The sequence below is a fragment of the Eptatretus burgeri genome, chromosome 4 (assembly GCF_056783735.1).
Source record: "Eptatretus burgeri isolate ZD-2024b chromosome 4, Ebu_testis_v1, whole genome shotgun sequence".
Lineage (NCBI taxonomy): Eukaryota > Metazoa > Chordata > Myxini > Myxiniformes > Myxinidae > Eptatretus > Eptatretus burgeri.
The window spans coordinates 135,924,729-135,940,073 of NC_140964.1; the positions used below are offsets into that span (position 1 = coordinate 135,924,729).

Genomic DNA, 15,345 nt, shown 5'->3' on the forward strand with positions numbered 1-15,345 from the left:
AATTGAAGTGCAGTCCCGCAAAACTGGGGTTTTGAAGTATTCTGACAGACAATTTGCGCATTACAGTTTTCAAGTATATACTTCAACTTAAAGAAAATAAAGATTGAAAAAGTCTTACAAATAAATTGCTTCTGTCCAAGCACTGACTTGTGTTCCGTGACCAGGCAGCTAGCTCGGCCAAGCCAGCCATTCCTTATCAACGGTTTCGGATGGAAGCATCGCTGACTTGAGTGCCGAAGCCACTCGGCGAGCGCTCCACAAGAAACTTGGGGACTGAACACACCCCTGCAAAACTGGAGGTTCTTGGAAGTATGATGTATGCGATTTGTGTTCTTCAGTGTTCAAATATATAATTAAACTTGAATCAAGGTTTAAAGAAGTTTAAAGGTCTTCGCCGAACAAAATTATATGTTTTTCCTGCCATTTTACCCAGCTCTATTTTCTATTACCCAGCGTACTTCTAACACGTTACATTGTTTATTCATGCCTGTTATTTATGTCCTTTGTAACACCCTTAGAAACAGAAAGTTTCCTGTTTGGAATGATTTAAAATTTTGTTTGATTGTCAGGCAGACATAATCAAAATATTATCTTGCTCCCCTCTGCGCATGTGCAGTTGGGATTCATTTGAAGTCAAAGTACGTTTAAACGATGGACTTGTCTTCTTATTCATGTTCTGGTTTGTGTTCAAAATGTAACATTCAATTTAAATACATTGTTCGTCGATCACAAACTCGCGATCATACAACTGGTTAGACGGACAGATGGACCGACGGACGGACAGACATGAACCAATTGCTTAACCATGATTTTCGCTCTGTGTGCGTGGAGTAATTATTAATTCTTCTTCTTATTATTATTTTAGTAGTGCGTGCCCGTACGTGCAAAAAAAAAAAAGAAAAAAAAAGAAGAAGAATCGTGACGTCATAGCACCGTGTATTGTCATTGGTTTGGTAAATAAATGGCCAAAACTTGGCAACCACTTGTCCGATTAATATCAAACCTTGAAAAGGCACATACTCAGGGCCCCAGCAATATACCTGGCAAGTTTCAATTAGATCGGACCAGTGGTTGTCGAGAAACAGCGGTCGCAGACACACAGACACACAGAGATTGCTGGAATTATAGATAGATTATTATTATGTACTTGTTTGTCATTCTGCTAATTTGTTTGCTTCGCAATGTTAGCACACTGTTTGTTTGTTCTTCCTGAGAATGGTTGTATTTTTTGAATTGTGGGGGGAAAAAAACCTTAAAACTTCAACCATTTACAAAGACACGGAAGGAGCATTTAAACAAAAACAAGCTCAAATGAGCTAAGATCCTCGTGCTCTTAATGATGACGTCATAAAAACCAATATGACGTCATTGTTATGTATCAGGTTTGCGATAAATTACAATTAATCTGTGCTAATGCCCGGCTTGATTCCCGCAAGCAAAATTCAAACAGCTTGCCTCGTTTCGGAGATAATGGTATAGGCGATTTTCATTAGCGGCGATATAATGACGTCAACTTTTTTTTCTCGGAAGAATTTCCAAAATCGGAGATGGTTACTGTCTGCGTGTGGGCTTTCTGCATATACATGGCAAGTTTCACGAAGATCCGATGAAAACTCTGGGTTGTGAAACAAAAAATGTCAAAAAATAGGAATGACGTCATAAAAATTGATATGACGTCATCGTGATGTTTCATCTCTGCTTATGCCCTGTTCGATTCCCGCAAACAGAATTCAAAGAGCTTGCCGAGTTTCGGAGATAATTTTTTCGGCGATTTCCATGAGCGGAGATATTTTGACGTCATAACTTTTTTTTCTCGGAGGAATTTTCAAAATCGTTGATGGTTACTGTCTGCGCAGGGTATTTTTTACATATATGTGCCAAGTTTCAGGAAGTTTCGATGAAAACTGTAGGCAACAACAACGTGAGTAAGACAGAGATCCTCCACGAGGATCTAATAACAACAACAACCAAAGCCACCACAACAACAAGTACATGTTAAAAAAGATCCTTGGAGAGGGGAAGGCGCCCTTATGACAGGGAAAAGGCGCCTTTTTTGTCATGAGAAAGTGATCTTTTCATGTTTTTTTGGGGGGGGGGGGTGGTTTCCTCCAGACCCCCGATCCCCAGGAAAAGAAACCTTAAAATACTTCCAGGAAACCTGCTCACATAAAATGCATGCAAGTGTACAAGATCAACGCCTACATAATCAAACTGATTGAGAAAGCAATACCTTCTTCTGTATGACAGCTTTGTTGTGGGTAACTATCATTTTGTTGGGGCACGACTATGCCGCTGATGCTGTGCCCCGACACCGGTACACTGGTACTCATTTCATCGACCTCAGAAGGATGACAGGCTGAGGCAACCCCATGTGATGTTAATCCAGCGGTGAACGTGGCTTGAACTCAGGACCCTAAGATTCCAAGCCAGCCAGCCAAACCAACGAGCCCACACCAGGCTTTTTCTGGAATACCACATTGATGTTACAGCATTCGGAAGGAAGATCAAAATACCAGATGTGAAGATATGACGTGGGACCTTCCAAGGAGATATCCTTTTGCCCTTCCTGTTTTGTCTGGCCCTGGACCCACCGAGAAACCTCACCAATGAGCAAAGACAGATACATCCAAACTTCCAATAAGAGAGCGTCCAAAGAGTCAAAAAGGTGACACATGTACAACGTGTGGATGATCTAAAACTCTTTGCACCAAATGACAAAAAATTGGAAGAACAACAGAAATTGTTGAAACGGTACTCTGACGACATTCAAATGGAATTTGGTCTTCAAGGTAAATGGTAAATCAACAAAAACTGACAAGATAAAAATATACAACAATGCAGGAGCAAAACAAAGAAGCATCTTACAAATACCTCGGAGTATAAGAGGGCAACCAAATAGGGTGTCGTAAAAAAAGAAAAAATGCACAAAACAATTGCCAAAGAATACTTATGAGGCCGATCCTGAAAACATACCTCTCCACAAGGAGCAAGGAATCGTAAACTGGCCACAAATGGAAATCAACAAAATAGATATCAAAACTCCTCACTATCTAGAAAATGTTTTACAAAGTTCAGTACATTCCGAGAATATACCTGCTGAGACGAGGTGGAGGTCCTGGTCTGATGGAACTCAACCAAGTGTCCAGAATGACAACTGTCGGACTGGCTGAGGGCATGAAAAGTGCACCGGACTACAGAATCCAAATCGTCTGCAAACATGAAGACAGAAATCCAGAAAAGGTATCCCAAACCCAACGAACAAAACCATTCCAAAAACAGATGCGAATGGAAGGTGTCACAACACCAAACCGAAATAGTAACAAATACAGCACCAATGATTGCAAAAAAGACAAAAGAAAAAGATAAAATGTAATATCAACAGATATACACCGACAAATGGGAGAAAGATAAAAGAGCAGGAGGGAACCGACAACGAACCTGCTGCCCATATATATATATATATGAAAGAAAAAAAAAGAGAGTTGGACAGATTTGGTATCGACAAAGAAGACTCTTTGGGATGGCCAATAAGAGGCCAGCTCAACAACCAAAGCCACCGAATGATGGAGAACGAATCCTTACTCTCATTCCCTCTAATTTGCTCCCATTTTCATCACATCCCTACATTCACTCTTACTAATTAATAATTCTGTTCAAATCCCCAGAAACTACCTATAATCTAAGATTTTGGGAGATATGGGTTCGGAGTTTCATTCAAAGCTTTGAAATCAGATCATGAAGAGGGATTAGCCAAGCGTGATGTTTTTGCCCTCAGGTTTTTCACAAACCTGCTGCCCAGGCCTGAGGTTCGACTGAAGGTGGTGGGATTTTTGTAATCCGTTCAGGGTGCGGTGAATCGGTGACAACCAGCCTACTGTTTGTGAAGACGCCGTGGGATCTTTATCATCCATCGGCTCTTACTATAAGGAACGGACGCCCGGTTTTACATACATCCGAGGGATGACGCACTGTAATACAACATCGTGCATGCCTGTGAAGCCACAATCCAACAATAACTTCCGAATCAGGCTCGGCTTCGTTTTTCAGGAGGGACATGCTACATACAGCTAGTGTGTGCAACCTGTGGCTGCTGGTTACATCATTTCCTGGGGGCGCGGCTGGGCCGCTGATGCAGACCCTCCATTACCAAGATACTGATACTCATTTCACCGACTTCAGAAGGATGACAGGCTGAATCAACCCCACCTGGTGCTAATTCAACGGTAGATCAGGGCTCAAACTCAAAACCCTAACATCTTAAACCAGCCACCCTAACCATTATACCAACACATACTAATGAAGATGCTCGCTGTAAACAGCGAAGGACCGTGCTTGACGATGAACACCTGCAGCCCTCTAGTTTGCAGGAAGTTCAGTTTTCGGTGTAAGTTAATGATTAAAATGTATTCTGTAAATTTCCACCGATTAGAGAACGGAATTCCCGGCAATTAAGCGCTAAAAACAACAGCACAGGTGGGGCAAACGACTCGGTGGGCATGGAAGGCTCACACATAAATTGTCCTGCAATGCAAGGTGGAAATGTAAAGATGTAAAAGAAATAAATTTCGTACCTGATCCATCATTACAGGTGTTCTTTGGTTTCATATAAAAGGAGAAACAGTCTCATCCAAAGCTCCTGATGATATGTATTCAAAGACAACAACCCCTAAGAGGACCTTGCATGCTCATTGCTCACCTGTGTTTGTTGTCATCGCTCTTGTATACCTGTTTCTGGCTTCAGGGCAAATTGTAAAACCACCTGGGAGCGTAGAGCTTGCAGGTATGCAACCTGTACATTTGGTAGTTATTAATGATGGACATTTCTTGCTTCTTTTATCATCGTCCGAGTGATTGATGTTATTTTGGAGCAACACACGTGATGCTTACATGTTGAATTGAAAATGGTCGAACACCTCTCCCGGAGGAAGTAACCGACCATGGAAGGCTTCAAGTGGTTTTGCAGCCACAGAATCGCTTTCCTTGCATCATCCACCAGGGTTTATTTTAACGTACAGCAGACCCCAACTTGTGCAGTTCTAAATCCAATTTTGTGCAGTATTAAATCCAATTTTGTGCAGTACTAAATCCAATTTTGTGTACTTCTAAATCCAATTTTGTGCAGTTCTCAATCCAATTTTGTGCAGTTCTCAATCCAATTTTGTGCAGTACTAAATCCAATTTTGTGCAGTTCTCAATCCAATTTTGTGCAGTACTAAATCCAATTTAGTGCAGTACTAAATCCAATTTTTGTGCAGTACTAAATCCAATTTTGTGCAGTACTAAATCCAATATTGTGCATTTCGAAATCCAATTTTGTGCAGTACTAAATCCAATTTGGTGCAGTACCAAATCCAATATTGTGCAGTACTAAATCCAATTTTGTGCAGTACTAAATCCAATTTGGTGCAGTACCAAATCCAATATTGTGGAGTTCTAAATCCAATTTTGTACAGTTCTAAATCCAATTTTGTGCAGTACTAAATCCAATATTGTGCAGTACTAAATCCAATTTTGTGCAGTACTAAATCCAATTTGTGCAGTGCTAAATCCAATTTTGTGCAGTTTGAAATCCAATTTTGTGCAGTACTAAATCCAATTTTGTGCAGTACCAAATCCAATATTGTGCAGTACTAAATCCAATTTTGTGCAGTTCTAAATCCAATTTTGTGCTGTACTAAATCCAAATTTGTGCAGTACTAAATCCAATTTTGTGCAGTACTAAATCCAATATTGTGGAGTTCTAAATCCAATTTTGTACAGTTCTAAATCCAATTTTGTGCAGTACTAAATCCAATTTGTGCAGTGCTAAATCCAATTTTGTGCAGTTTGAAATCCAATTTTGTGCAGTACTAAATCCAATTTCGTGCAGTACCAAATCCAATTTTGGGCAGTACTAAATCCAATTTTGTGCAGTACTAAATCCAATTTCGTGCAGTACTAAATCCAATTTGGTGCAGTACCAAATCCAATATTGTGCAGTACTAAATCCAATTTTGTGCAGTACTAAATCCAATTTTGTGCAGTCCAAAATCCAATTTTGTGCAGTTCTAAATCCAATTTTGTGCAGTTCTAAATCCAATTTTGTGCAGTTCTAAATCCAATTTTGTGCAGTTCTCAAACCAATTTTCTGCAGTACTAAAATTTATAATAAAAACTCCAATGTCATGTAAAGAAACAAGAAGTCAATGCATGACCATGATACTGAAAAGCAAAAGTACCTTTATTCACTCTTTATATGACAAGAAGTTTATTTTTAATTTTACATACACAAATGTATGCTGATTAGTACTTTGTTTTAAAATTTTTGTCAAATACTCAGATGGTTAAAACTTAAAACAATGTGTTTATATGACTATATATATATTTTTTAGTATATTAGATATATATTAGACTAAATATATATTTTCTAATTTTATAGACTCCAGTGAGGCATCCTGTGTTGTGTACCTTGTCAAAGGATACAAAGGAACTCGAAATCTATAAAATGTTAAAAAAAAATAGCTATTACAAATGCTTCTCAGACTCAGAGAATCTCAAACACTGGGCCATGGCACCTGCCTCAAAAATTTGTGCAGTTCGAAAATTTCCTTAAAATAAACCATGTCATCCACCAAATGTCAATGACGTGGAAGGACCAGAGGCAAGTGATTGTGAACACATTTATAATTTAAACCAACACCTGGTTACCCAAAATACTTACCTTTTCATTCACAAGTACATTCACGGCGTGGACTGTTCACCTGGTGTGTTTCAAATAGTGTTACATCACATCAAAATCAATAAGGGAAACCTTGAAATCCTCAACGACACTTTCACCGATTGGAGGGAGATACCTGCAGAGTACCTGCCCGACGGGCAATCTTGTTCCAAGCATGCAATGCGTTATTCTGACGCATACCTTTTTTTAGGCGGTGTATAGGCAACTGACAGCTCCGTAGGGGCAAAATTACGTAACCCATTAAGTTATGTGCATGAAACAAAAACATACCTACTGCTTATAATTCAAAACAAATCACTACACTGGAAAACGTGGGGACAGGTGTACTGTACTGTAAATGGTGGAGGGTTGTAATACCCTCTCCCACCTGTTGGCGGCAGGACACAATACACATTCACATAGAGAATTGGCGTCTCCCCCCCCTCACTCTCCCAAGACCAAAAGCAGAGATAAAAACACCCCTGTCCATGAATTGTATGTATAGGGGTATTGTAGATTGTACTTGGGGGTCCAGAGTAGATTGTGTTAGGGTGTCTGTCATCACGGAGTAGGTTGTGCTCGGGGGTCCAGAGTAAATTGTACTTGGGGGTCCAGAGTAGATTGTGCTAGGGGGTCCGTCATCACGTAGTAGATTGTGCTTGGGGGTCCAGAGTAGATTGTACTTGGGGGTCCAGAGTAGATTGTGCTAGGGGCTCTGACATCACGGAGTAGATTGTGCTAGGGGGCCCAGAGTAGATTGTATTTGGGGGGGTCAAGAATAGATTGTGCTAGGGGGTCCGTCATCACGGAGTAGATTGTGCTCGGGGGGTCCAGCATCATGGAGTAGATTGTGCTCGGAGATCCAGCATCACAGAGTCGATTGTGCTCGGGAGGGGGGGAGGGGGTCCATCATCATCGAGTAGATTGTCTTTGGAGATCCAGCATCACAGGGTGGATTGTGCTTGAGGGGGTCCATCATCATCGAGTAGATTGTGTTTGGAGATCCAGCATCACAGAGTGGATTGTGCTCAGGGAGGTCCATCATCATCAAATCGATTGTGTTTGGGGGTCCAGCATCACAGAGTAGATTGTGTTTGGGGGTTCAGCATCACAGAGTAGATTGTGCTTGGGGGTCCAGCATCACAGAGTAGATTGTGCTCGGGGGGGGGGGTCCATCATCATCGAGTAGATTGTGTTTGTAGATACAGCATCACAGAGTAGATTGTGTTTGGGGGTCCAGCACCACAGAGTAGATTGTGCTTGGGGGTCCAGCATCACAGAGTAGATTGTGTTTGGAGATCCAGCATCATAGAGTAGATTGTGTTTGGAGGTCCAGCATCACAGAATAGATTGTGCTCGGGGGGGGGGGGGTCCATCATCATCGAGTAGATTGTGTTTGGAGATACAGCATCACAGAGTAGATTGTGCTTGGGGGTCCAGCACCACAGAGTAGATTGTGCTTGGGGGTCCAACATCACAGAGTAGATTGTGTTTGAGAGGTCCAGCATCAAAGAGTAGATTGTGCTTGGGGGTCCAGCATCACAGAGTAGATTGTGTTTGGAGATCCAGCATCACAGAGGAGATTGTGCTCGGGGAGGTCCATCATCGTCGAGTAGATTGTGTTTGAAGATCCAGCATCACAGAGTGGATTGTGTTTGGAGATTCAGCATCACAGAGTAGATTGTGTTTGGGGGTCCAGCACCACAGAGTAGATTGTGCTTGGGGGTCCAGCATCACAGAACAGATTGTGCTAGGGGGTCTAGCATTACAGAGTAGATTGTGCTAGGGGGTCCAGCATTACTGAGTCGATTGTGCTTGGGGGTTCAGCATCATGGAGTAGATTGTGCTAGGGGGTCCAGCATCACGGAGTAGATTGTGCTTGGGGGTCCAGCATTACAGAGCAGATTGTGCTCGAGGGTCCAGCATCACAGAGTATATTGTGCTAGGGGGTCCAGCATCACAGAGTAGATTGTGCTAGGGGGTCCAGCATCACAGAGTAGATTGTGCTAGGGGGTCCAGCATTACAGAATAGATTGTGCTAGGGGGTCCAGCATCACAGAATAGATTGTGCTTGGGGGTCCCGCATCACAGAATAGATTGTGCTCGGGGGTCCAGCATTACAGAGTAGATTGTGCTATGGGGGCGGCATCCTAGTTTTCTTGTCATAAAGATTAATACACAAGAACATTGTTAGATTTTGGGACGCTTACCCCAGGGGAGAGTATGCATGGACACGTCGTTGACCCAAGGATCAGTTATTTCATTCGTCTTTGTGTGGATTCTCCTTGGTCCCTGGTCGAGGGGTTGATCGGTGGGCATGCATTGGCTCGGATGCATTTCCCCGGTGTAATATCTCCCCCACTCCCCCCTCCCCCTCCCCCTCTATTCCTTTCAATCTTTTCCTTCTTCACACCATCATTCTGTTCAATCCCTCTGCCACTTACAATCATTCCTCTTTTTCCATATCAGACTCCCCCCTTGCCTTTCTCAATCCACCAATAACCTCCCCTTCACCAAACATCCCTTCAACCTACCTTCCTTTTCCCCATTGGTCCGTTAGTTCCCTCCTCTGCTCTTTTCAATAACCCTTCCTTCACTCCATCAGTCTTATCTTCAACCCTATGGCCGTTCAGCCATCCCTTGGTCCGGCGGATTCCCTCTTAGTTTTCACTCCATTCTTACATGCATGCTCACGGCACGGCGTACGACGCTCGGTGTTCGTGGCCTGAGGGACGGTGCTTCTCGTATGTGAAACGGTACGTACAGCGCAGGACTGTTCGGGAGGGGGTATGGGCTTCCGTGGTGGCATTGGGGCGTCAACGGAGGAGCGGGGGCTTCACCGAGCATTCCCTCAGAATGACGTGGCCTTGGGTGCGTAATGGGGACATCGAGCCGGCATATCTGGGATGCCAGAGAGGACTCACCTACTGGGTCTGGGAACCTCAGGGATGCAGCTGTGTGTCCACATTACGTCACATTGGCACTGCCCATCCTCCCCATCCATTTTCCTCCGCATTCTCCTGTATATAATTTGTGTGAGGCGAGGGAGAGAAGGAAAGGCTGCTTTCCTTCTCTCCATTTGTTACTTTTATTTTATTTTCAAGTGCTTTTTGTTTTATTCTTTGCCCCCTGAGTGAATGATGGCTAAGTCTTTTGTTTAAGTAAGATTGAAGAAGAATACGTGTTTTGGTTAAATCTGCTCTTGTGTGCCTTTTTGCTTTCTTGCTTATAAATACTTGCTTTTAAATGATTGCTTGCTTATGTGTTTGTAATAAATAATTGCTTGTTTCTATTTTCCAATCTGTCTTGGTTGTCTTTTCCTTGATTTGTTCAATGCAGTGCACAAGTAAGGTGAGACGTGAAGTTGTACCCCACCGGATTTGCTTATTAGCCAGTGCGTACTTGGTCGCTCCACTCGGCTGCACCTGATACGGGAACTTAACACAAGTACGCATCAAGGGCGCAAAATTCGCTTGGTGGGATCAATCCACCAGGAACGGTAACATGCGAAGTTGTGTAACCCTGCTACGGTTGGAGGTACCAATCAGCGTTCGTGGTTGCTTAGCAACCCGCCAACACGCAGAGTTATCAGTGCCTGGTGGCCTCAGGACCAGGTATGCGGGAGGGACCTGAGTGCTTCCCCTGGAAGCAAGCCCCGAACCCCAGATCCGTAACAATATTTTTGGGGTTTAAAATAGTTTATTACGTCATTTTATATTCTTAAGGCGCTGTCACACCTTGACGATTTAGCCAGCAATGGCAACGTATAAAAATGTATGTAAAACATTGGCGTACGCTGAAATTTTGATGTTTTTAAAAAAGTTTTTGGCGTATTCATAACGAGTTGGTCGTATGCATAACATATTAGTAACGTACACAGAACGTTTCGTTGTCTTTTAGATAACTTATACCAACGAATGATTAGCGTGTTGTCGGCGTTCACAACCTATGCCCAACGATAGTCTAACTTAGGCATAGCGCGCTGCACGTATCGCCGACGATCACGTGGCATAGCCTATTAAAAAGCTGCCGCTCGCCGATTCAAATCATAATTGGAAGTGTCAACATCGCAGTCACACCTTGACGATTTAGCCAGCGTATGCCGACCTCTGAAAAATGTGTCTAAAACGCTGGCACACGTCGAATACGTTTTGGGTAAGTTTGGTTTACGTGAAGAGCACGCTGAAAAACGATGAAGTACGCTGTCATACGTCGTGGTACGTCTTGTACGTCGTGAAATTTCGAGCATGCTGAAATTTTTACGACGTACTCGCCGTATGGCTCACACGTTCCGCTACACTGGCCATAAGTTGTAGGCACGTTATGCGATCGTTGACACACGTCGACACAAGTTCCTTGTAAGTTACTCATAAGTCGAAACACGTCGAGGCAATGTTTAGCATACCCGAAACTTATTTTCTCCGTCAAGGCACATTTTCTTTTTTTTCTCCTTGGCTCCGTGAAGGCACGTGACGAAATATCTGAAGTTGTTGTTGCGGTTGTTGCTTTTTTGTTGTTGTTGTTTTTTAGTCTATCACGAATTTTAAAATATATTCGGACATTTGCTTTTAAGTTTCGACGTCGACGTGACAATATCCTCAAACAGAAAATATTCACAGAGGAGGAACTAAGAATAAGACATGAGCAAACTGAAGAGGCAATCGAACGTGACGTAACGGCACGTGACGAAATATCGGAAGTTATTGTTGTTGTTTTTTTTAACGCTGCCAATACGCCATTATACAGTAGTTGTAAATTAGAAACACGTTCAGTAAGTTCTGTGGTCGTCCGGAAGACGTCAATCAAATACGTCTACATTCGTCAATATGCGTTGGAGATACGTTACACATAGGTTCAAAGCACGTTACTCATAGGTTATAAATAAGTTTTGGGTACACTAAGCATTACCTCGACGTGTTTCAACTTATGAGTAACTTACAAGTAACGTGCCTCGACGTGTGTCAACGACGGTGTAACGTGCCTACAACACGTTACTCATAGGCATAAATAAGTTTTGGGTACGCTAATCATTACCTCGACGTGTTTCGACTTATGAGTAACTTACAAGTAACGTGTGTCGACGTGTATCAACGATCGCATAACGTGCCTACAACTTATGGCCAGTGTAGCGGAACGTGTGAGTCATACGCCGGCATACGTCGTAAAATTTCAAGCATGCTAAAATGTGGGGACAACCACAAAGTACAACGATGAAAGCCAGCGTACTTCGACGTATGGCAGTGTTTTTCAGCGTGCTCTTAATGTTATCAAAACTTACCCGTAACGTATTAGACGTGTGCCAGCGTTTTAGACAAATTTTTCATAAGTCGGCATACGCTGGCTAAATCGTCAAGGTGTGACAGGGCCTTTAGTCCTTTCCTTCTCCTCTTGACCAAGTGCTTATCACCTGAGGGCTTTGAGAGCAGAGATTGATTTCACCAACTTCAGGAGTGAAGGATCAGGTTGTGGATATGCAAAGGTGCAGTTTTCCTCCACATGCTCATACCTGTGTCGTTTTTCCGCGCACACTCATACAGGTGTCTTTTTTTTTTTTCCTCTGCACACTCATGATGAGTATTCCCATCGTAGCATGAGGTACATCGCTGGAGACGTCGCGGAGAGACGGTGTCCTGGTGTTCTCTCAAGACACCTGTAACAAATGACATTTTGCAGGTAACCAAGCCATTTTCATGTAATTGATTACTTCCTCTTCAGATTGTTTTTCAAGCTTTAAAAATGACGTATTTGCAGTTGATTGCTGAATGATGGAACATTGTTCAGTACGTCAATTCATACACACATGGATGGGAACTTGGGATTGAAGTTCAACATCTTACGATATATAAATTGAGATACCTGTTGATATGTGGGGGTTTGGGGGTTTGTACTCATGTGTGGGCATTTCGTCATTTGTGTGTGTGTGTGTGTGTGTGTGTGTGTGTGTGTGTGTGTGTGTGTGTGTGTGTGTGTGTGTGTGTGTGTGTTTGCATGTTTCCTTGCTAGTCTTGCTCAGAAGGGGATGCGAGACTATTGCAACACCATCGTCTGTCTCTGTCTTTCTGTCTGTGTGTGTCCATGCGTCCACATCTGTGTATTTTCGCTTTAAAATTGTTTTCTCTGCAACCGCTTGTCCGCTTGAAGCGAATATTTAAAAATAGGAAGGGAGGTCACATGGTACAGCAGCCATATTTGATTTAAAAGAAAAAAAATTTTTGACATCTTTTGCTCCCAAACTGCTCAAGGAAAAAAAATTGAAACTTGACATACGTCATCAATTCCCCCATGGGGTATATAGGGCGATGGCGATGACATCATCAGCGATGTGGTATTCCAGCCATTATTGGTTGAAGCAAAATTCTCCTCCCAAAAAATCTGAAACTTCATATCTCTGACCTTACGACCCGACGCGAGTGAGGAATTTAATTTACGACATCATCGGTCACGTGGTTTGTTGACCATGTTGGATTGAAAAAAAAAACGTAAAAAAAAAAACCAATCTACTCCAGAACCGCTTGACAGATCGATGCAAAACTTCATACATAGGATCAATTCGCCATGGAGGATATCGTTTGAATTTTTTTTTTTTCATATTCGTCTTCATTGATGCAATGTAGCTTTGATGTGCACAAAAATGGTCGTTAAATATCCTGATAATTAATCAACAATCAATAAATCTATGGATAATGGCAATGTTTGTGATGTAATGGGGTGCATGGATGATACCGGTGTATGGACCATAATATCTATGGGCCATAATAGTCGCGTATTCAGTTGACGATGGTAGTTTTGTTCAGAATGAGCGTCCAAGGTGAAACTATACGATCTCCGAATGCCGTTCTCATTTGTTTGTGCGTTTTTGTTTTTGTGGTTTTCCTTGTTTGTTTGTGGGTTTTGTGTTGGTTTGATTTCGACACAATCCTGATCTACGAGACAGAATTAACTGAAAACTGTTGGTTGCACTCTGGGTGTGAACAGAGAGGTTTTATGAGGTTTAAAAAAATTAATCGTCCCATGGGTTGAAGGTGAGGGGTGTGGGATGGGTGGTGGGGGGGGGTATTACAAATCAAAATAAAATTTTGCATCAAAACCAAACACATACGAGTTGGGGAAATTATCATAATGTTTGTTCGTGTGTGTGTGTGTGTGTGTGTGTGTGTGTGTGTGTGTGTGTGTGTGTGTGTGTGTGTGTGTGTGTGTGTAGACCCCATGGGATCTTTAGGGTCTGCGGTGAGCAAATCTCGCAGACAGGACGCTTCATGTCCCATCCGAGTCGTTGATGTTATGATGTGATGCATTATTGATTGAATGTCCTGTCTGTGAATCACCAGGAGGTTTGTTTGAAGTGAGGTCAGGAATGAGCGATGCTGACAGGAATTGCGACCGCTGAGCGATGCTGACATTCTCTTTCATCTTCCATCAGCCTTGTTATTTGTGAAGAAATGGGATTCATCGGAATTTTTTTAGGTATGATGAATTATTAGGTCTTTTCAATTCCAAATGAAAAGTCAGATTGGTGTTCTTCAGATTACTAATATTATTTTGTTTTGCCGTTAACATGAAATGGTGAATGTTATATACAACACTTGGTACACAACAGATAGATAATGGTCTGAAGTTCATCGAAAGGTCTTCATTTTTGACATAGACCTTTAATAGTTGGCCTTGACATTTAAGGCTTGCATCCCAGGAGTAAACACAAAATATTTCCCTTTAGAATTTTTCTAAGTGTGTTTGTGTTTGTAGCACCTTTTATAAAAACGTATTTTACAGTTTAATAAAGGAATGCATTTTGTGGTATTTTTCTGAAATTTGTCGTGGAAATTTACATTTTTGTCCTTGAGACAATAATGATTGCTTTGTCGTTTCAAGACAATAATCTTGAGTTATTATGAGGTTTCCCAGCGAATGGAGCTGGATGCCTTTTATTCTTTTTGGAGATTATTATTGTAAACCCCCAACCGCCCTCGGCCCAGCTGAGGGTCCCGTCCGGCCGACCGGAGCCTCAACTCTAAAATGACTGCGCGGAGTTCGTTCCTATTCGGTACATGTATGCAATAACTTCTGGGCATTTGGCACGTCAAATGATTTTGTGATCAGAGCCAAAAGTCATGGGACACGATTTTATTCCCGGATTTTGGCAATAACTTTTTTTTTTTTTGCTGGAGAGAATAGTACAGGATTAAATGTGCTTTCAGGAAGTGTGTGTGTGTGTGTGTGTGTGTGTGTGTGTGTGTGTGTGTGTGTGTGTGTGTGTGTGTCCTCAGTGGGCTGTTGCCATGGAAGCAATGAGGTCCTAGGGTTTGAGTCCTGGGTTTTTACAAGGAAAGAATTAGAAGGAATTTTTTTTTTACACAGGAGGAGGCCGTTCGGCCCATCATTCCTGCACCACACCAATACCAGATTTGATAAATCCATCAATAGCCCTTCCTTTTGTGAGCAGTCTTTTGGCTGCAACACTGGTACTCATTTCGCCGACCTCAGAAGGATGACAGGCCGAGTCAACCCCCTGGTGTTAATTCAGCGGCCAACAGGACTTGAACTCAGGACCCTAGGGTTCCAAGCCACCACCCTAACCGCTAAGCCAACACCAGGTTTTAAACACCAGGGTTGAGTCAGAACTTTTTCACACTTGCCCCGTGCAGGAATTT

At 42.4% G+C, this 15,345-nt stretch overlaps 1 long non-coding RNA gene across 1 annotated transcript in view; it reads left to right on the forward strand.

The window, feature by feature from the left end:
• LOC147029188 (uncharacterized) overlaps positions 1-14,505 on the forward strand; it is a 30,422-nt gene extending 15,917 nt beyond the window's left edge. Inside the window, exons 2-3 of the long non-coding RNA XR_015056833.1 lie at positions 165-12,370; positions 14,026-14,505. This is a non-coding gene — a long non-coding RNA (uncharacterized LOC147029188). The remainder of the gene's footprint in view (positions 1-164; positions 12,371-14,025) is intronic.
• The last annotated feature ends 840 nt before the right edge of the window (positions 14,506-15,345 follow it).